This window comes from Mustela nigripes, chromosome 3 (genome assembly GCF_022355385.1).
Source record: "Mustela nigripes isolate SB6536 chromosome 3, MUSNIG.SB6536, whole genome shotgun sequence".
NCBI classification, from domain to species: domain Eukaryota; kingdom Metazoa; phylum Chordata; class Mammalia; order Carnivora; family Mustelidae; genus Mustela; species Mustela nigripes.
In genome coordinates this window covers 83,436,769-83,452,887 of record NC_081559.1, presented here as the reverse complement: position 1 = coordinate 83,452,887, position 16,119 = coordinate 83,436,769, and the positions used below count along the sequence as shown (strand labels likewise).

Below are 16,119 nucleotides of genomic sequence, written 5' to 3'. Positions count from 1 at the left end.
TTGTTTGTTTCGTTTTTTCCTACGAAATTTTTTTTTTTTTAAGATTTTATTTATTTATTTGAGAGAGAGATCACAGGTAGATAGAGAGGCTGGCAGAGAGAGAGAGAGAGAGAGAGGGAAGCAGGCTCCCCGCCGAGCAGCCGAGCAGAGAGCCTGATGTGGGACTCGATCCCAGGACCCTGAGATCACGACCTGAGCGGAAGGCAGCAGCTTAACCCACTGAGCCACCCAGGCGCCCCCGGAATAGTTTTTTATAAGCCCTTTGGTAGAACACTTCTTAAACTGTTAAGATGTATATTTTTTTCTAATTTCTAGAATCAAATGTTTGTTTTTAAAAGACCTCACTAATTTCATGTCTGTTTGATGTTAAGATGTATCTTTATCTTTAACATTAACAGTTTATTTAAGTCCATTAAGATATTTTTCAGAGTAGTTAAAACTTTTTGTCAAATGTCACAAAATATTTTTTTTTCAACTGGTAGTATGTTTCTAAATATATATGTAATTTCAGAAGTATGTAGGCTCTATTAGTTTGTACTTTGTGAGTGTTAGTTTAGCACAGTGCCTGATACAAAGTGGTTGTTTTATCAGGACAGAATTATTGTTCTTTATCTAAACATGATTATATTGCCTGAAAAAATGTTAGCTATCTCTATTATCACCTTATTTGTAAATAAATATTTCAAGAAATAGCACATATCACATGAAACAACAACCCAATATGAAGAGACCCCTATTACCAGAAAAATACATACATATATACAAAGAAATCAAGTACTATGTTGACACTTTACTTCCTTTGGGCAAAGTGACAAAAATTGAGAGAAAATATCTTTATAACAAAATAAAACATATTAAAATACACAAAGCAAGCATTTTCCTAAATGATCAAATTCCTATCATCAGTATCCAATTTCCATTTTATTTTTAATGTCCAATGAAGGAATGTTTTACATATATAAACTAAGGAGATTATTAATACAAAAATCTTAAGACAATTATCCTGAAACTATTTTCTATATGATAGTTTTAGAAATCAAATACATGTACACAGCTTTCCCCAACTTGGAAGATTGTATACAGTAAAATCTATAAGGTGAAGAGCAGCAAGAATATATGACCCCAAAATATGCCACTCAGGCATTGGATTATTTGAGTTGATAGCAATCAAGACCCAGATGCAAGGAAAACTTTTACCCCTCTCTTAACTATTTAAAGGAATTTAGATAGGAGGCCTTGCTCAGAAAGAGAGCTCCGAATGACCTATTTGTATGCAGAGCAAACATCTCATTACCAAACATCTGTTCTTTCTATTGTCCTTTGAGTTACCTTCAGCCTCTTTGAAGCCCTAGGCCTCTACCCCATGTTTTAGCTCAGGATGGCACATAAACCTCAACTGCCCGATATGCCTTTTTGTATTATTATCTCTATGGAGCCCCATAAGAATATAATTAAATTTGTTTTTAATCCTATTAATCTGCCCTGTATTAATTTGATTATTAGATTAGCCAAAGAATCAAGAGGGGTAAAGAAAAAATATTCCTCCCCAACAGACATTATTCATAAATGGGCATTGTATAAAGTCTTCCAGCCTAATAACCTCCACTCAAAATTTTATTGTTTTTGTCAAAGAAAAGGAATGATACATATTCCATCAGTATATTTCCTCCACCTAAAACACAAATGAAAGCCATAATGAAATACCATTTCACACCAGTTAGAATGACCAGTATCAAAAAGACAAGAAATAACAAGTGTTGACAGAGATTTGGTGGAAAGAGAACCTTTGTGCACTGTTGGTGGAAATGTAAATTGGAAAACACTAGCTAGGTTCATTAAAGAACTAAAAATAGAAATACCATCTGATCTAGTAATTCCCCTTCTGGGTATTTACCTGAAGAAAACAAAACTAGTTATTTTCAAAGATATATGCATCCCAATGTTTATCACAGTGTTATTTACAATAGCCATGATGTAGAAGCAACCACTGATAGAAAAATAACCAAAATGTAGTATTTATACACAATGGATGATTACTCAGCCATAAAAAAGAATGAAATCTTGCCATTTGTGACATGGATGGAACTAGAGGATATCATACTGAATGAAATAAGTTGGAAAGAGAAAGACAAATATCATCTGACTTCACTTATATATGGTCTCTAAAAAACACAATAAATGGCAATAAAAAAGAGAAAGACTCATAAATATAGAGAACAAACTAAAAAGGTTGCCAGAAGGGAGGGAGGTTATGAGATTGGTGAAATAGGTGAAGGGGATTAAGAGGTACAAACTTCCCAGTTACAAAATAAATAAGTCACAGGGATAAAATGAGCAGCATAGGGAATATACTCAATAATATAACTTTGTATGGGGACAGATGGTAACTACATTACAGTGAGCATTTAGCAATGTATATAATTGTGGAATCACTATATTGTACATCTTGAACTAATATTATCAACTACACTTCAATTAAAAACATAATAAAGCGAATAAATAAAATGCTTTCTGAACAAATTTTTACCTTTTGAAGGAGTCAGCTTTATAAGAGCAATGTATATCTCATGTCAACAACACAACTTCCAATAGCCATTCAACAGAAAGTAATCTTTCTGACTTGTACCCTGTTAATCTCTGCATAATTTATACAGCAATAAAGTATGCTCTACTTTGGAGTATTATTTTATTTTAAGTGATTATTTAAATAATTTGTTCTTATTTTCTATCAGCCTTATTATTATGTTGCCATAATAAATTAGATTATAATTTCTTTGAAGACAGAGTCTCATACTCATACGATCTCACACTACTTAATATCCACCATAATCCTTAATGTGACTTGTTTGGATTTGACTTATTCAGCATTTGAAAGGGCTTCCAAGCTCATACTGACCAACCCTTTGCTCTGGAAATTTCTCTTATTAAAAACTGCCCTACCCTCACTAACACATAAGTACAACAATAATACAGAAACTTATCTCTCATGCTTAGGTAGGCACCATAGTCAAGCGAAGAAAATCAGATTTTTTTTCTCCTTAGAAATTGGAAATTTGTGTATTTGTTTGTTTATTACAAAGCTACTTCTAATAATTTGAGGTGAGCCCCACAGGAGTTCAAAACACTGGGAAGAGGAACACCCTCACTGCCAGGAGTGACCCAGAAGGAGAGGCATTCTAAGGAGAAGGAAGCACCAAGACTCAGAGAAAAGGGATGTCATTGGTGGTGGAACCTGTGAGTACAGGAGGACACACCACCATAGTGTGACACAGGCTAAGGGGAAAAGGGTTGGACAGGAAGTCACGACCTTTTGATCCTCGTTCTTCTCACTGTATTTTTCTGCTTCTCTTCATAACCTTGGAGTCCCTCTGCTTGCAGGTGGTAATAGAAAACCTATCATCTCAGAAAAATATGGAACATTTCATGAATTGGCAAGTCATCCTTGTATAGGGGCCATGCTAATCTCTGTCTCATTAGAAACTGGACATTTGTAATTGAGGGGTCAAATTTCTAAAAATCTTTAAAACTGTGTCAATTTTATTACAGTATTTTCAACAGAATGTCTGTGAAAGCTTCTAGCTGAGGTTCCTGGATCTGGATTCTGGGGTTTTTCTCATACTTCCTGCATTCTAAAAGTTAGCTACAGTTGTGGATTTGTTTGTTTGATTGATTTGTCTATTTTTAGTTGTGTATCTAGCTAATTATAATTCTAAGAAACTTAACTTAATTATAACTATAATTATATAAGTGCTATATAAAATATGTAAAACTGTATTCACTGGAGTCAGTATCATAAAGAAACCCTTAAGTAAGAATCTAGGCTTCAAAATAAGGAATGTGGTCTTTACAACAAATTTTAACGGAGGAAAATATTAATAATTTCTTATCAAATTCCTTTCTATAAATGAATAAATAGACCACTTTGTTATATGTAGGTATTCTAGGACCAAAATTATGCCAGTAAAAGATGGAAAACATCTTTGAGAATGAGATGCATCAAGTTTTATTACATGAATTGACTCAAAATATTCACTCTGTTAAAATATATTTGAAGAATTCTATATATGATTTCTTCATTCTTCTGCCCGTCTTAAATTTAGGGCATGCAAGTTTTCTTTTCCTTGCTAGACTTCTCACACCAAGATCAAAATAAAGCTGTATTTAGGAAGTGATTTTATCATCCCTAAATTCTTCATTTCATTTTCAATGATATATTATGATATGTATTTTGATTATGAAAAGTCAATGTCTCATATCTTAGGAAGTAAAGGTTACGTTATCCATTAATGAATGGGAGAAAGTAGTGCAATCATAAGGAAGTCAAACGATACCTTTGGGATTTGGTCAACAAAGATACTTTAAGGGAGAACATATGTCATGAGAGAGATAATTTCTTTCTGTTAAAAGCACATAGAATCTCTACAGTAGAAAAGTTCTTTATTCATAAGGAAGCCAGAAAGAGTAGAAAACATTTATACATGAGTCTTTATTTTTCAAAGATTTATTTGAGAGAGATTAGAGGGGCACAGTGAGAAAAGAAGTATTTTCAAGCAAACTCCCAGCTGGGCACGGAGCCCAATGCGGGGCTCATTCCTAGGACCCTCAGATCATGACCTGAGCCGAATCAAGAGTCGGACACTGTGAGTCTATTTCTTGAATAGTTGTTATTGTGGTTTCTTAAATCAAGTTACAAAAATTAGTATCTAGAAATAATAAGACAGGTTTCACAAACAGTCAATAAGGTTATCACCCCAGGGAAGATAATGTTTGACATAACCAAGTATAAATTGTATAATATATTAAGAATTTTTATATTGTGTATAGAAGAGACATTTTAATGTCTATATAGTTTCTTAGAAAACAGCCTACCAAAATGATGAAAAATAAGATTTAAATTTCTCCACCAACGTAGCTACATTAGAATTTTAACAATCAAAACATCTAAGGTTTAGCTCAGGTAGAGGGACTAGTTGTAGGACACTAGTTGGCAAGTCTAGAAAGGTTCCATATTTCTCTAACCCAAAGCATTGTGACAGAATGATATACCACAAAGCCTTTGGCAACTGTTCCTTGGAAGTTCAACTCACAAAAGGAAAATGAAAGAACCCTGATTACCACTTACTGGTAATAACTCACCCTAATCTTGCCAAGGAATGATCTACTACCAGGTATCTAATAATCTTAGGATTTTGTCATCCTAACTCCTTTCAAAGAAAGCTTTCATTCTTTGAAAGAATACTAGAATGAAATTCCTTCTGAGATTACTTTACATTTCCTATTCATAAGCCCCAAATAAGAACACATCAGAGTAACAGCCGCAGCCAAATATATTTACCATGTGTCTGACTGCTGATTACCCTTTATTTAGAAAAATACACTTGAGATCAGGTATGAGTTTTCTACAGCCATGTGACAAACAAACAAATAAATAAATAAATAATTCCGGGAGTTAGACTACTCCAAAGGCTCTTGGGTTATATTGAAGAAGTCATTTGAATTCCCGTAGGTTCACTATATGCATCTAACATATGGGACCAGGAAAACTATATTCTCACCACCTCAATACGATCAGTGTAATTAAGATAGAAAGTTGATTTTAACTATAAAGAAAAGATAAACATACAAAAATATTGCTATTCCTATCTATTGGTATAGATAATTTAATTTACATATGGCTTAATCTTGATAATTTAGACGTGGAGGGGAGGCTCCAAGAAATGACCTAAATGAACAACCATATGCCTATGTTTTATTTCATGAAACAAACATTAGTTAATGGTGGTGGCTGACTCTCCTTTTCTGGGCCACAAAAAACAGTCTATAAGATGTCTATAAGACATTTTCATAATCAGCCTTTATGTTTTTATTACGTGGAAAAGTTGCCAGAAAAGCTTTGAAATCATAAACTGTAAATGAGGGATGAACCTAAATGGTCTTATTTTTTAAAAAAGGGAATATATGGGAAATCAGAAAGGAAGTAAGAAAAGAATACAGAGAAAGAAAGCAAAGACAAGGGAAAGTAACAGGGTCTCCAGTTATGTGCTGCATGTCAGAAATATTAGGAATTCAGTCAGAATGTTTTAATACATTTTTTCTTAGTATATATACTAATATATATACTAATATATATATGAGCATATATATATATTAGTATATATATTAGTATATATATATATAAATATATATATATTTTTAAAGATTTTATTTATTTATTTGGCAGAGATCACAAGTAGGCAGAGAGGCAGGCAGAGAGAGAGGGGGAAACAGGCTCCCCACAGAGCAGAGAGCCCCATGTGGGCTCCCATGACCCTGAGCTGAAGGCAGAGGCTTTAACGGAGCCACCCAGGCACCCCTTTCTGAGAGTATTAACAAGATAAAATTAATGACTTTTTGGTCATATTTACTTATGTTCTTTTCATCAAGATTATGCCACCATTCTTAAAGGAAAAACAAAATATAACTGACCAAGCCAGGATCTGGCTTCCTCAATGAATTCAACACTAAACAGTGGTTGCATGTCTGTCATATTTAGTCTATTGCTAAGCTTGATGTAGAAACACAAACAGATATTGCTGAACAAAGCCTTAGTAAGATAAGACTGTGATTCAAATTGTCCTTTCAATTTAACACATTCTGGTAAGTAGATTTAGCCAGAAGAAATGCAAAGTGGGATGAAGAAACAGGACCAGCTGTCCAATGGAGTCAGGTTCTTTAAAACTAGTGGTAGTTTCTCTGAGAAGTAGTTGAAATAAACAAGAAATTACTCCTTGCTTCAGTTCAGGAAACTCATATTGAGAAGCGAGAAAAGAGGGTGAATTGATTAAAAAAAAAAAAAAATAGAGACATTCTGATAAGGACAAAGGAATGAGCTAAGAGTTTAAGACAGTTTATAGTAAATATTTTGGTGCTATTTTATACATAGTTTTCTTTGGTTATTTTTTCTAGTTTCTTCTAACCTATCTGCACATTGAAGTCATTATCATCAACTGGATTTGAATTTATATAAATTATAAGATACCACCTTTAGTTATCATAGAAAATAGTTATATTTAATACCACATAAATAGTCTAGTGAATAAAGCATCATATTAGTCTATTGTGGTTGCCATAAAAAAGCACTACAGACTGGATGGATTAAAAATGTATTTTCTCAAATTCTGGAGGGTGGAATTTCAAGAATCAAGGCACTGGCAGGGTTAGTTTCTCTTGAAGCCTTTCTCCTTGGTTTGCAACTGCCCAGCTTGTTGCTTTGTCTACACATGGTTGTTCTGCTGTGCACACACATCCCTGATACTTCTTCCTTTTCTTAAAAGGACAGCTAATCCTTTCAGATTAGGGCTCCACACTTAAGACTTCATTTGTCTTATTATCTATTTAAACACCCTATCTCAAAATATAATCATATTGGGGGTTAAGCTTCAATATTTGAATATTGTGAGGCCAAAGTTCAACATATAGCAACAAGCATGTGGTAACTGTAAGGAAATTAAAAAAAAATACTTATTTATTTGAGAAAGAAAGAGAGCAAGCAGAGGGAGAAGCAGAGGGAGAGGGAGCAGACTTCCTGCTTAGCGGCAAGCCTGCTTCTCCCTCTCCCTCTGTGCTCTCTCTTGCTTTTGTTCTCTCTTAAATAAATAAAATCTTTAAAAAAGAAAAATTACTTCTCATGTTTTTAGAGAAAAATGGAAAACTAGAAATTTTAGAAATTCTACTGGAACATTTAAAAAATGATATTCTTTTATTTCTAAGTTTGTTGATTATAAATTTACGTGGGAAAAGATTATGCATGTTCACAAATTTCTTTATTGTTTTTCATTGTTAATCTTTAATAAATAAATACATGTTGACTACATCTCTATGTGGACCCTGTAAACACATATTTATAAAAATAAGGTAGGAGAATTAGTATAATTTTAACCTATGAAAATTTATAGTAAAATATACTGGCTCTAGTCCCCAGTAGCTAACCTAACAGATTTTAAACTCCCTATGGTTAATATGGATAGAGTGCCACTTGGACTCTAGGTATTTTTATGGGAAGAAAAAGCCAAGTGGTTTTTTTAATCAAAGAAAATTGGCCTAGTGTTATAGGTAGGCAAGAAATCAGCCAGCCAGGCTGTTGGTCATATAACCATGAAAATAAGATACTTTTTACCTAGTCCTAATGAGTTAATTTTTCTGTCTCTTCAATATTCAAGGTCAGGAATCTTCCCCATTTATGAAGCCTTGCTTATCTATGTATATATATCTTATTCTATGATTCTGCTTCCTTCTGTATTCCATGATCTCAAGAAAACCTGTTAATTTTATAATCCAACTAAGTTAGTGCCTGACATCTGTTTATTAAATAAGTAAAATGGGATAAAATATATCTGACAGACCACCCAAAGTAAATTAACCTTAAATAAAAACTTGAGTATATTCAAAAACATAAGTGTAAGGACCTATTCAGCCGGAGTGGCCCCACCCCGGTTGAACGGCCATTTTGTTGTTTATGCAGTAAAACTTAAATTGACCCTAACCCCCCTCCCCCCGGGGGAACTTACTTAAAAGCAAGTCTGGAAACCAGTCCCAGGTAACAAAGCCCAAATACAAGGGTGGGTCAGGTCAGGTGGAGACATCCAATCAGTAAAGCGTGCATACTGTCTCCCTAGTTACCAAGGAGTATGGATCCCGCCCTTTGGGCACCTTTTGGGTGCCAATTCTGACCAAGGTGATAGGCTGATTCCAATATCTACTAGGGTAAATTGTAATTCAATTGGTCACTTATGTGTGACCTAACATGACTGTGCATCTTTCTCTGTGTGTTACAATTTCATTGGCCACTTCTGCGTGGCCAGGCCCAACCACATGGCCTTTGCCCTTAAAAGCTAGTCCGTGAAACAGGAGGGGTTGCCCTCTCTGTAAGAGGCACAGCCCGGAACATTCAGTCTGATTCTTGATGCTTGGAGAGAAATAAAGCTTTGCTTGACCTTCGCTTTGTATCAGTCTCGCTCCTTTAATCATGGACCCATTATTGGGGGACGCAACATAAGGACCTATATATCTACATATGGGTATATCTACACACAAAAGGAGTTCTATAAGCACAAAAATTAATACATGAATCTTCCAAAAAAAAAAAAAAATCCCCCCAAATAACTGCTTATCCAAAGAATTCAACCAATTTGTTTGTTTACAAGTCTTCCGTGGCACTTAAAGATAGTGTAAATCTGAATCAGTGTGAATCTAATTTAAACTCTACACCTTTAACTGGCAATTACTATGATGTAGCTTTCTCCACTGTCACATCACAGCTATGAGTTTGTAAAACATTTATTTTTAAATCATTGGGACTTGTAGTTATTAGCATATAAAAGTTACAGAAATATTTGAAATATCCCAAATATAACACTGAATTCTATTTCAAAGGAAGGTTTTGTTGCACATTTAAATGCCTAAAAATAAGGCATATAATAAAGAGCTTGGTAGATTTTTTACTTTGACAATATCACAGAAAATGGCTATAAACTCTGACAGAAACCCTGAAAGATTACCTCCAAGAGGGACTACCTCTGAGGGGGATGTAGGATCCATTTTGTTTTTAAACTGACCCTGAAGATGTGCCAAACATTTGTAATATCCACAATAAAGAGTTCAAAGACATGACTGGGAGATTTCTTAGGCTTGAAATAAAACATTCAGTTTAGTGAGTCTGCTTTCATGCAATTGGGTGGAAACTGATGCAGAGAATGTCTTTCAATTGTCCTTTATCTCTATCTATTAATTGCTGCTCATCAAAAAGCACAGCTAAGCTATGCAAAAAAAGTATTTTTAACTGCCAGACTAGTACAAGGAACACCAAAAGCCTCCATCTAGGTCATGGAATAAAAAACACAAAGGAGTTAATTTTTTTAGTGCTTAAAAAAATAAGTTCGATCTCAACCATATCAATAGTCCATCTGATTTGATCTTCTTCTAACATGAGATAAAATGTAAGCTATTCTCACACCTCGGCAAGGATGTAAAGTATTTTAAGAAGAGCATATGAGATAAAAATGTCAATATATTCATTCCTCAAACTGAGACAGAGCCTTTTGCAGTCCAATAATTCAATTAGGAAAATAGATTATGCAACTCAGGTTTTCTGAACTTCTTACCTTGTAAATTTTAGAAGAGGTTGTTGTTATAGCCCAGCAGTTTTTGTTATTCAAAAAGAACTAAACTTTTCTGTTTCTTTGACATACCTGTTTTGTTAATTCTCACTACATTTTTATAAGTAGTTATTATTTAAAATGATACATCCCTTTACTTTTCTTGGAAATCAGTCTTAGGAAAGATACTCTGGTAGAAATGTAGGCAATTTTTTCCTCATAGGAATAAAATATATCCCAACAATTAGCATGTGCTATATCCCATTACCAATCTTATTCTATTGTGTCAGTCAAAATGTTTGTTCCTCAGTCAAGAAAAAATACTTTATTTATTGCCATTTATATATCCTGGTATTTTTCAAAAGAGACAAAGTTGTCTCCTTGTAATATTTCAGCTTTTAAGCTGCTTCCCTGCCTCACTGAGCTCACATAAGATACATCTGAAAGCTTTAGTACAAATTTACTTCGAATAAAGTCTTCAATTCATTTTCATGGCACCAAAAAGACAGCTTTAATAACTGCAATGACAAATAAACTGGAAATCATTCCAGGCCTTTTCACTTAACTGACAAGTAGAACGCTCTCATAATGAGCCGCAGGTTTTACGTTTTCTCTTTGACCATAATAGCTTCATTTAAGAGCGTCAGACCCTGACACTTCATCATTTATCTACATTATTTCTCATCTTCTTTCAAATAAATTATGGAATACTAGACTGAGCACATAAAAACAAAGTGACTTGTTATCAGTAAACAGCAAGATAAATTGTCCAGAAGTTCCTCATTTAGTTCCCTTTAAATTTAAGGGCAAGTTATTGGGTGCACCTTTTTTAACTTCCAATGTTTGCATTTTTACAGCCATCTTATTTCTCTTGCCACTGGCCTCTGTGCACTCATCCAGAGCCTGATGTGGAAGGCATAAAGTAATCCCATTATCCCAAGGATGGCCGCTAAAGTACAAAGAAGCATAAGAGGAGAAAGTCAAATAAAAAACTTGGAAAGTGATTTCTCCACATCTGTAAAACCCCCCATCCATAATACATCTTGTCATACTAGGAAATGTGACACTTCCAAAGTAATGAACAGTGCAACTGTAACTCTTTTAGTCCGTGGAAATAAAGCACTGATTTTAAATGGATGGGTGAATGTGATCTCTTCTCACTGAATTCCCCCCTCCTTTTTTAGCCATAAAGAATTGGAGAAAATCAAACAAAATTACTATGAGATTGTATTTCTTTTTAGAAGTGTTTACCAAGTTCATAGAAATCCTCACATCTTATACTTCTTACTTATTTGTTTGATATTAACTTACAAAGATTGACAGACACATCAGATTAATAAATACAAAAATCACTATTTAAAAAACCATTAAAACATCAGCTTTTGTATGTGTGGTGGCACATATTGAAGTCTTGGATGTATACTATAGTTAAGAATGAAGGATGTATAGTGCAGATAGTAATTTTTATTAACAAATTTTCAGTTTTTGTTATTATGGAATCCTCAAAAAGTGTACTATATTGTTTTGGTTTCTTAGCTATTCCAATCTATTTGATCATAGATCTTTCAAATGTTTTAAAGATTTTATTTATGTATTTGACAGGAAGAGAGAAAGTTCACAAGCAAGGGAAGAAGCAAGTAGAAGGAGAAACAGGCTCCCTGTTGAGCAAGAAGGTTGATGCAGGACTTGATCCCAGGACCCTAAGATCATGACCTGAGCTGAAGGCAGATACGTAACTGACTGAGCCACCCAGGTGTCCCACATCTTTCAAATTCAATAACATTATTATATAAAAATTTATTGGTGAATGACTTAACAACATTAATGGATGTCCTACTTGGAGCAAAATCCTGATATAGGGAAATACAAAGAAAAATACACATTCCATTATCTGTCCTCAAAGAGCTCTAGGAAATAGGTTGTTCATTTAATTTTGGCATACTATTTAACTTCTGAGATAATACAGTGGTAAAAATAATTTAAGATGCTTTTATTTATTTATTTATTTATTAAAATTTTTTGCCTTCACAATTCCACATAGTCTCTTTGGATGGTAAAATAATATGTTCTTCTGGCTCCTTCTATATAAAGACTTTCCAGAGAGAATCATCCAGCAAAAGTCATAGAATGGTTGGAGGTCTGTGGGGGTAAAAGATGATGGTTAGGACTGTGTATGGGTGGAGAAATGGTAGGGAAATAGAGATAGAAGTGGAGGGAATAAAAAGCAGAAAAACCTGGAATAGAGGCAGATTAGATAGTACTGATTTAATTAAAATACCCATAAGTTTTGGTAGAGGTATGTGCCCTTTTCTTTCCCTCACTTTGCCCTTTGTAGGAAAACCACTGGCTAGATAAGGGAAAGGGAGGAAATGCTTCTTTAAAAAGAACAGTATCTGGGTAAATGTACAAATAATACCATGATGTTTCTTTGTTTTCTGGCATGTCCCCTTGCTCCTAAAGTCACCAAGAGGGATAAAGATCAGGACGTGGATTTTTTTTTTTTTTTTTGGTCCCATCCCTAAGTACACAACCCAGTAAATATGATTAATTCCAAAGACAATAGAAACTCACAAGTTAAAGTAAAAAGATACCTTGTGAGCTCAACAAATATAAGAGAAAGACAACCAACTGCAAACTTCTATGTCAAAGCTGATTTAACAAACATTTAAGTGAGCATGCTAAATGTCAGATAGTCAAAGGAAAATATTCTAAACTTGAAAAGGAAACAAAAAATAATAAAATATAACAACTAGGGATTCTGGGTGTGAAAATATCACAGTTAAAGCAGAAAACTCAATATATACTTCAAATAGACACAACTGAAGAACTAATTAGTGAAAAGGAAAATAAGATGAAGCTCATTGCTGATGCAGAAGGATTAAAAAGGGAGAGTGATAATAAATGAATGGGGATAGAAGTGAAAGGATCAAATACAAAAAGAATAAAAAAAGAGATGAGAGGGAGTATTTAATGGATTAATGGTATACATTTAGATAGATAGATAGATAGATAGATACCCCCATAAAAATAGTTATAAGTATTTATAAGGTTCAAGAAAACCAAGGAAAACTAGAAGTAAATATATAAGATAATATTCTTGCATTTCAATATGTTTAGAGATGTGAAAGGACATTGTTTAAACAGAATTAGTAATCATCCTAATCACATGTTTATAAGGTTATAGATTATGTTGTACTTAGCTTTAATTTTTAGCTCAGAAATTAATGCCTGGCTCTCAGTATTTAAAATGCATAATTATCTAAACCTCCTCCTAAACCAGCATAATAAATAAATTTTTATCAGTAATAAAGAATAAACCCCATTTTTGTTTATCCAAGTTTGTAAAAACACTTTCCCTAGATTGGTTAAAAAATAAAATGACGTTAAATAATTTTAAATGATCAAAAAATAATAATAATAAAATGACTGACAACACCAAATGTTGGTGAAAATGTGAAGCCACTGGAACTCTCATTAATTACTGTGGGAGTATGAAATGGTTCAACTAATTGGAAAATTAGAATTTCCTTATACATTTAATTATAAACATACCACATACCCAGTTATTCTATCCCTAAATCTTTTTCCAAGATAAATGAAAACTTATACATGCACAAGAAAAAACTGTACAATATTTGAGTGGCAGTTCTTTTATACTGTTTATAAACTAGAAACAACCAAATGTCCATCAATAAGATAATATATAATGAATTTTGATATATTCATACAGTGGAATATTACTCCATAGTAGGAGGAAATGGAGGAGGAGGGAAGAGAAGTAGTAAAATACTACCTCCTGAATACGAGTAAATCTCAAACATGTTGAATGAAAGCAGGTAGACATAAAAGAGTACATACTGTGTGATTCCATTTATATGATATTCAAGAACAGAGATAATCAGTCTATGATTATAGAAATGAGAAGAATCTTTACTTAGGAGGTGTGCAAACTGACTGATAGTGGACTTGAAGGAAATTTCAGATGATTAAAATTAGTTATGTCTTACCTGTTTTTGTACCAAGGTATACACATTCACCAATAATCATTGCATTGTACACTGCACATAGATTATGCCTTAATAAAAAAATGCTAAGAACCTTATTTCAAGTTTGAAGGTAACCTCATGTATTGGATTTAATATTTAACTGCACATGGCAGAAGGGAGGATTAGTGAATTCAAAAGATGTTAACAGAAAATATCTGAAGTGAAGAACAGAGAGAAAATTAACTGGAGAAGAAAATCAAGACAGATGAGAAGAGCAGTTGAGACTCAACTGAAAGATTGGACAGAATTTAATTAGCCTTCTAGAACAAGAGGATGAGAATGATATAGAGAAAAAAATGGAATAATCCAATGAATCAACCCACAGATTCAAGAATCTTAGAGAATCCTATAGGAAACACAAAAACACAAAGAAAATTACTTGTAGTCAAATTGCTAAGAATCATACACAAAGATAAAATTCTAATGAGATAGAAGCAAAATGTCATTTTACTTCCACTGAAGCCATATACTGATAGCTGAATATCAACCAATTTTGGCAATAGAAGAAACTAGATTGAAATATTTAAATTACTAAATGTGAAAAAGACAGCTGTTAATCTACAAGTGTGTATGTACTGGAAATTTGCTTTAAAGATGATGGTAAAATAAAGATGTTTTCAGATCCAAACAAACAAATTATAAAATTTATTAATTAATAAAAGATGGTTAACTACTAAAATGAGTTAAGAGAACTTTAAAAAATATAGGATAGCCAATGAAAGAATCTTCTACCTCAAAGGCTGAGGAAGGCTACCCAAGAAAGTAATATACTTGGAAAGACCCTGTGCCCCTGCTTGCCACCACCACCACCAGCCTGAGATTCAGACCTTGTTACAGGGATAAGACGGTGGTCTACTGGAAGATGAAAAAGTTGTGTGGGTCCATATGTCCACAGGAGAGAGTTGGTCCATACGTAGTGGACTGGGAATGGTGAGCAGCAAATTGCTTAATCCCTGCTGAAACTCTGAAGGTTCAGAACAACAGATTTTATCCCATTTGCTGCTGGAAGCCCTGCCTTAAACAACAAAAAGAAAAGCCTAGTCAAACCAGGAAGATAAGTCTATTCCTTGCTCCTTGTTGCAGTGTCCCTTCAGCGCCTCTACTGCAGAGCCTAACATTGAGCCAACTGGCAAAGGAGAAATGTTTTCAGGTCCAACACAAAGAAAAGCAATGCAGTGTAGATTTGGAGCTGAGAGGTGGGTAACAAATTTAAAACTGGCATATAAAATAACAATATTTTGTATGATATAAAACACGACTATCATAGCATAAAAGATGAGAGGATCATAAACAACTAAATTTATGTGAGGTACTTGTTTTATAGGGGAATGGTAAATTTTTAAATTAAAGTAGACTGCAACATAGCAGAGATTCATGTTGTCAGGTTATAAAAATTAAAAAAGGTATCACTGAAAGTTTTTTTTTAAAATCAAGAAACAAAACAAAGCAAACAAGATAAAAAAAAAAACAAGAAGTTTTGCCTTGTTGTACATTATTATAAAAAATTAGAAATAATTTATTTCCAGTAATAGGGAAAATAAGATTTATCCATGCAACCAAATTTAGTCCAATCATTTTAAAGGAACAGGAGTTGTAAAAAAATATCTATTCACAACAAATGTTCATTTGGTTCAGTCTAGTGATAAAAGCAGGTTTAAAAACTGTAAATACTACCTTATATAGCTACATTATTGAGCACTTGTGCTGTAACAGGCACTCTGCTATATGCTCTCATTTAATCCTACTGGCACCCCTATGAGATATTATCCCCATTATAACATAATATCATTTTCATAAATATACTTACACATATATTGGAAGGAAAAAATAAACTAAATTTATCTCTGATGAGTGGGATAATCAGTACTTTTAAATTAACCTCTATTTGCTTTAGAGTAATCTCTATTTCTCCCCACAGTGAACATATAATAGTATTCTGA

The 16,119-nt window shown here is 33.5% G+C and overlaps 1 non-coding gene across 1 annotated transcript; it reads right to left on the bottom strand.

Annotated features, from left to right (window-relative positions):
- Positions 1–3,405: 3,405 nt before the first annotated feature.
- LOC132014757 (U6 spliceosomal RNA) lies at positions 3,406–3,511 on the bottom strand. The gene has a single exon (XR_009403403.1). It is a non-coding gene; the product is annotated as a U6 spliceosomal RNA (small nuclear RNA).
- Positions 3,512–16,119: the final 12,608 nt, after the last annotated feature.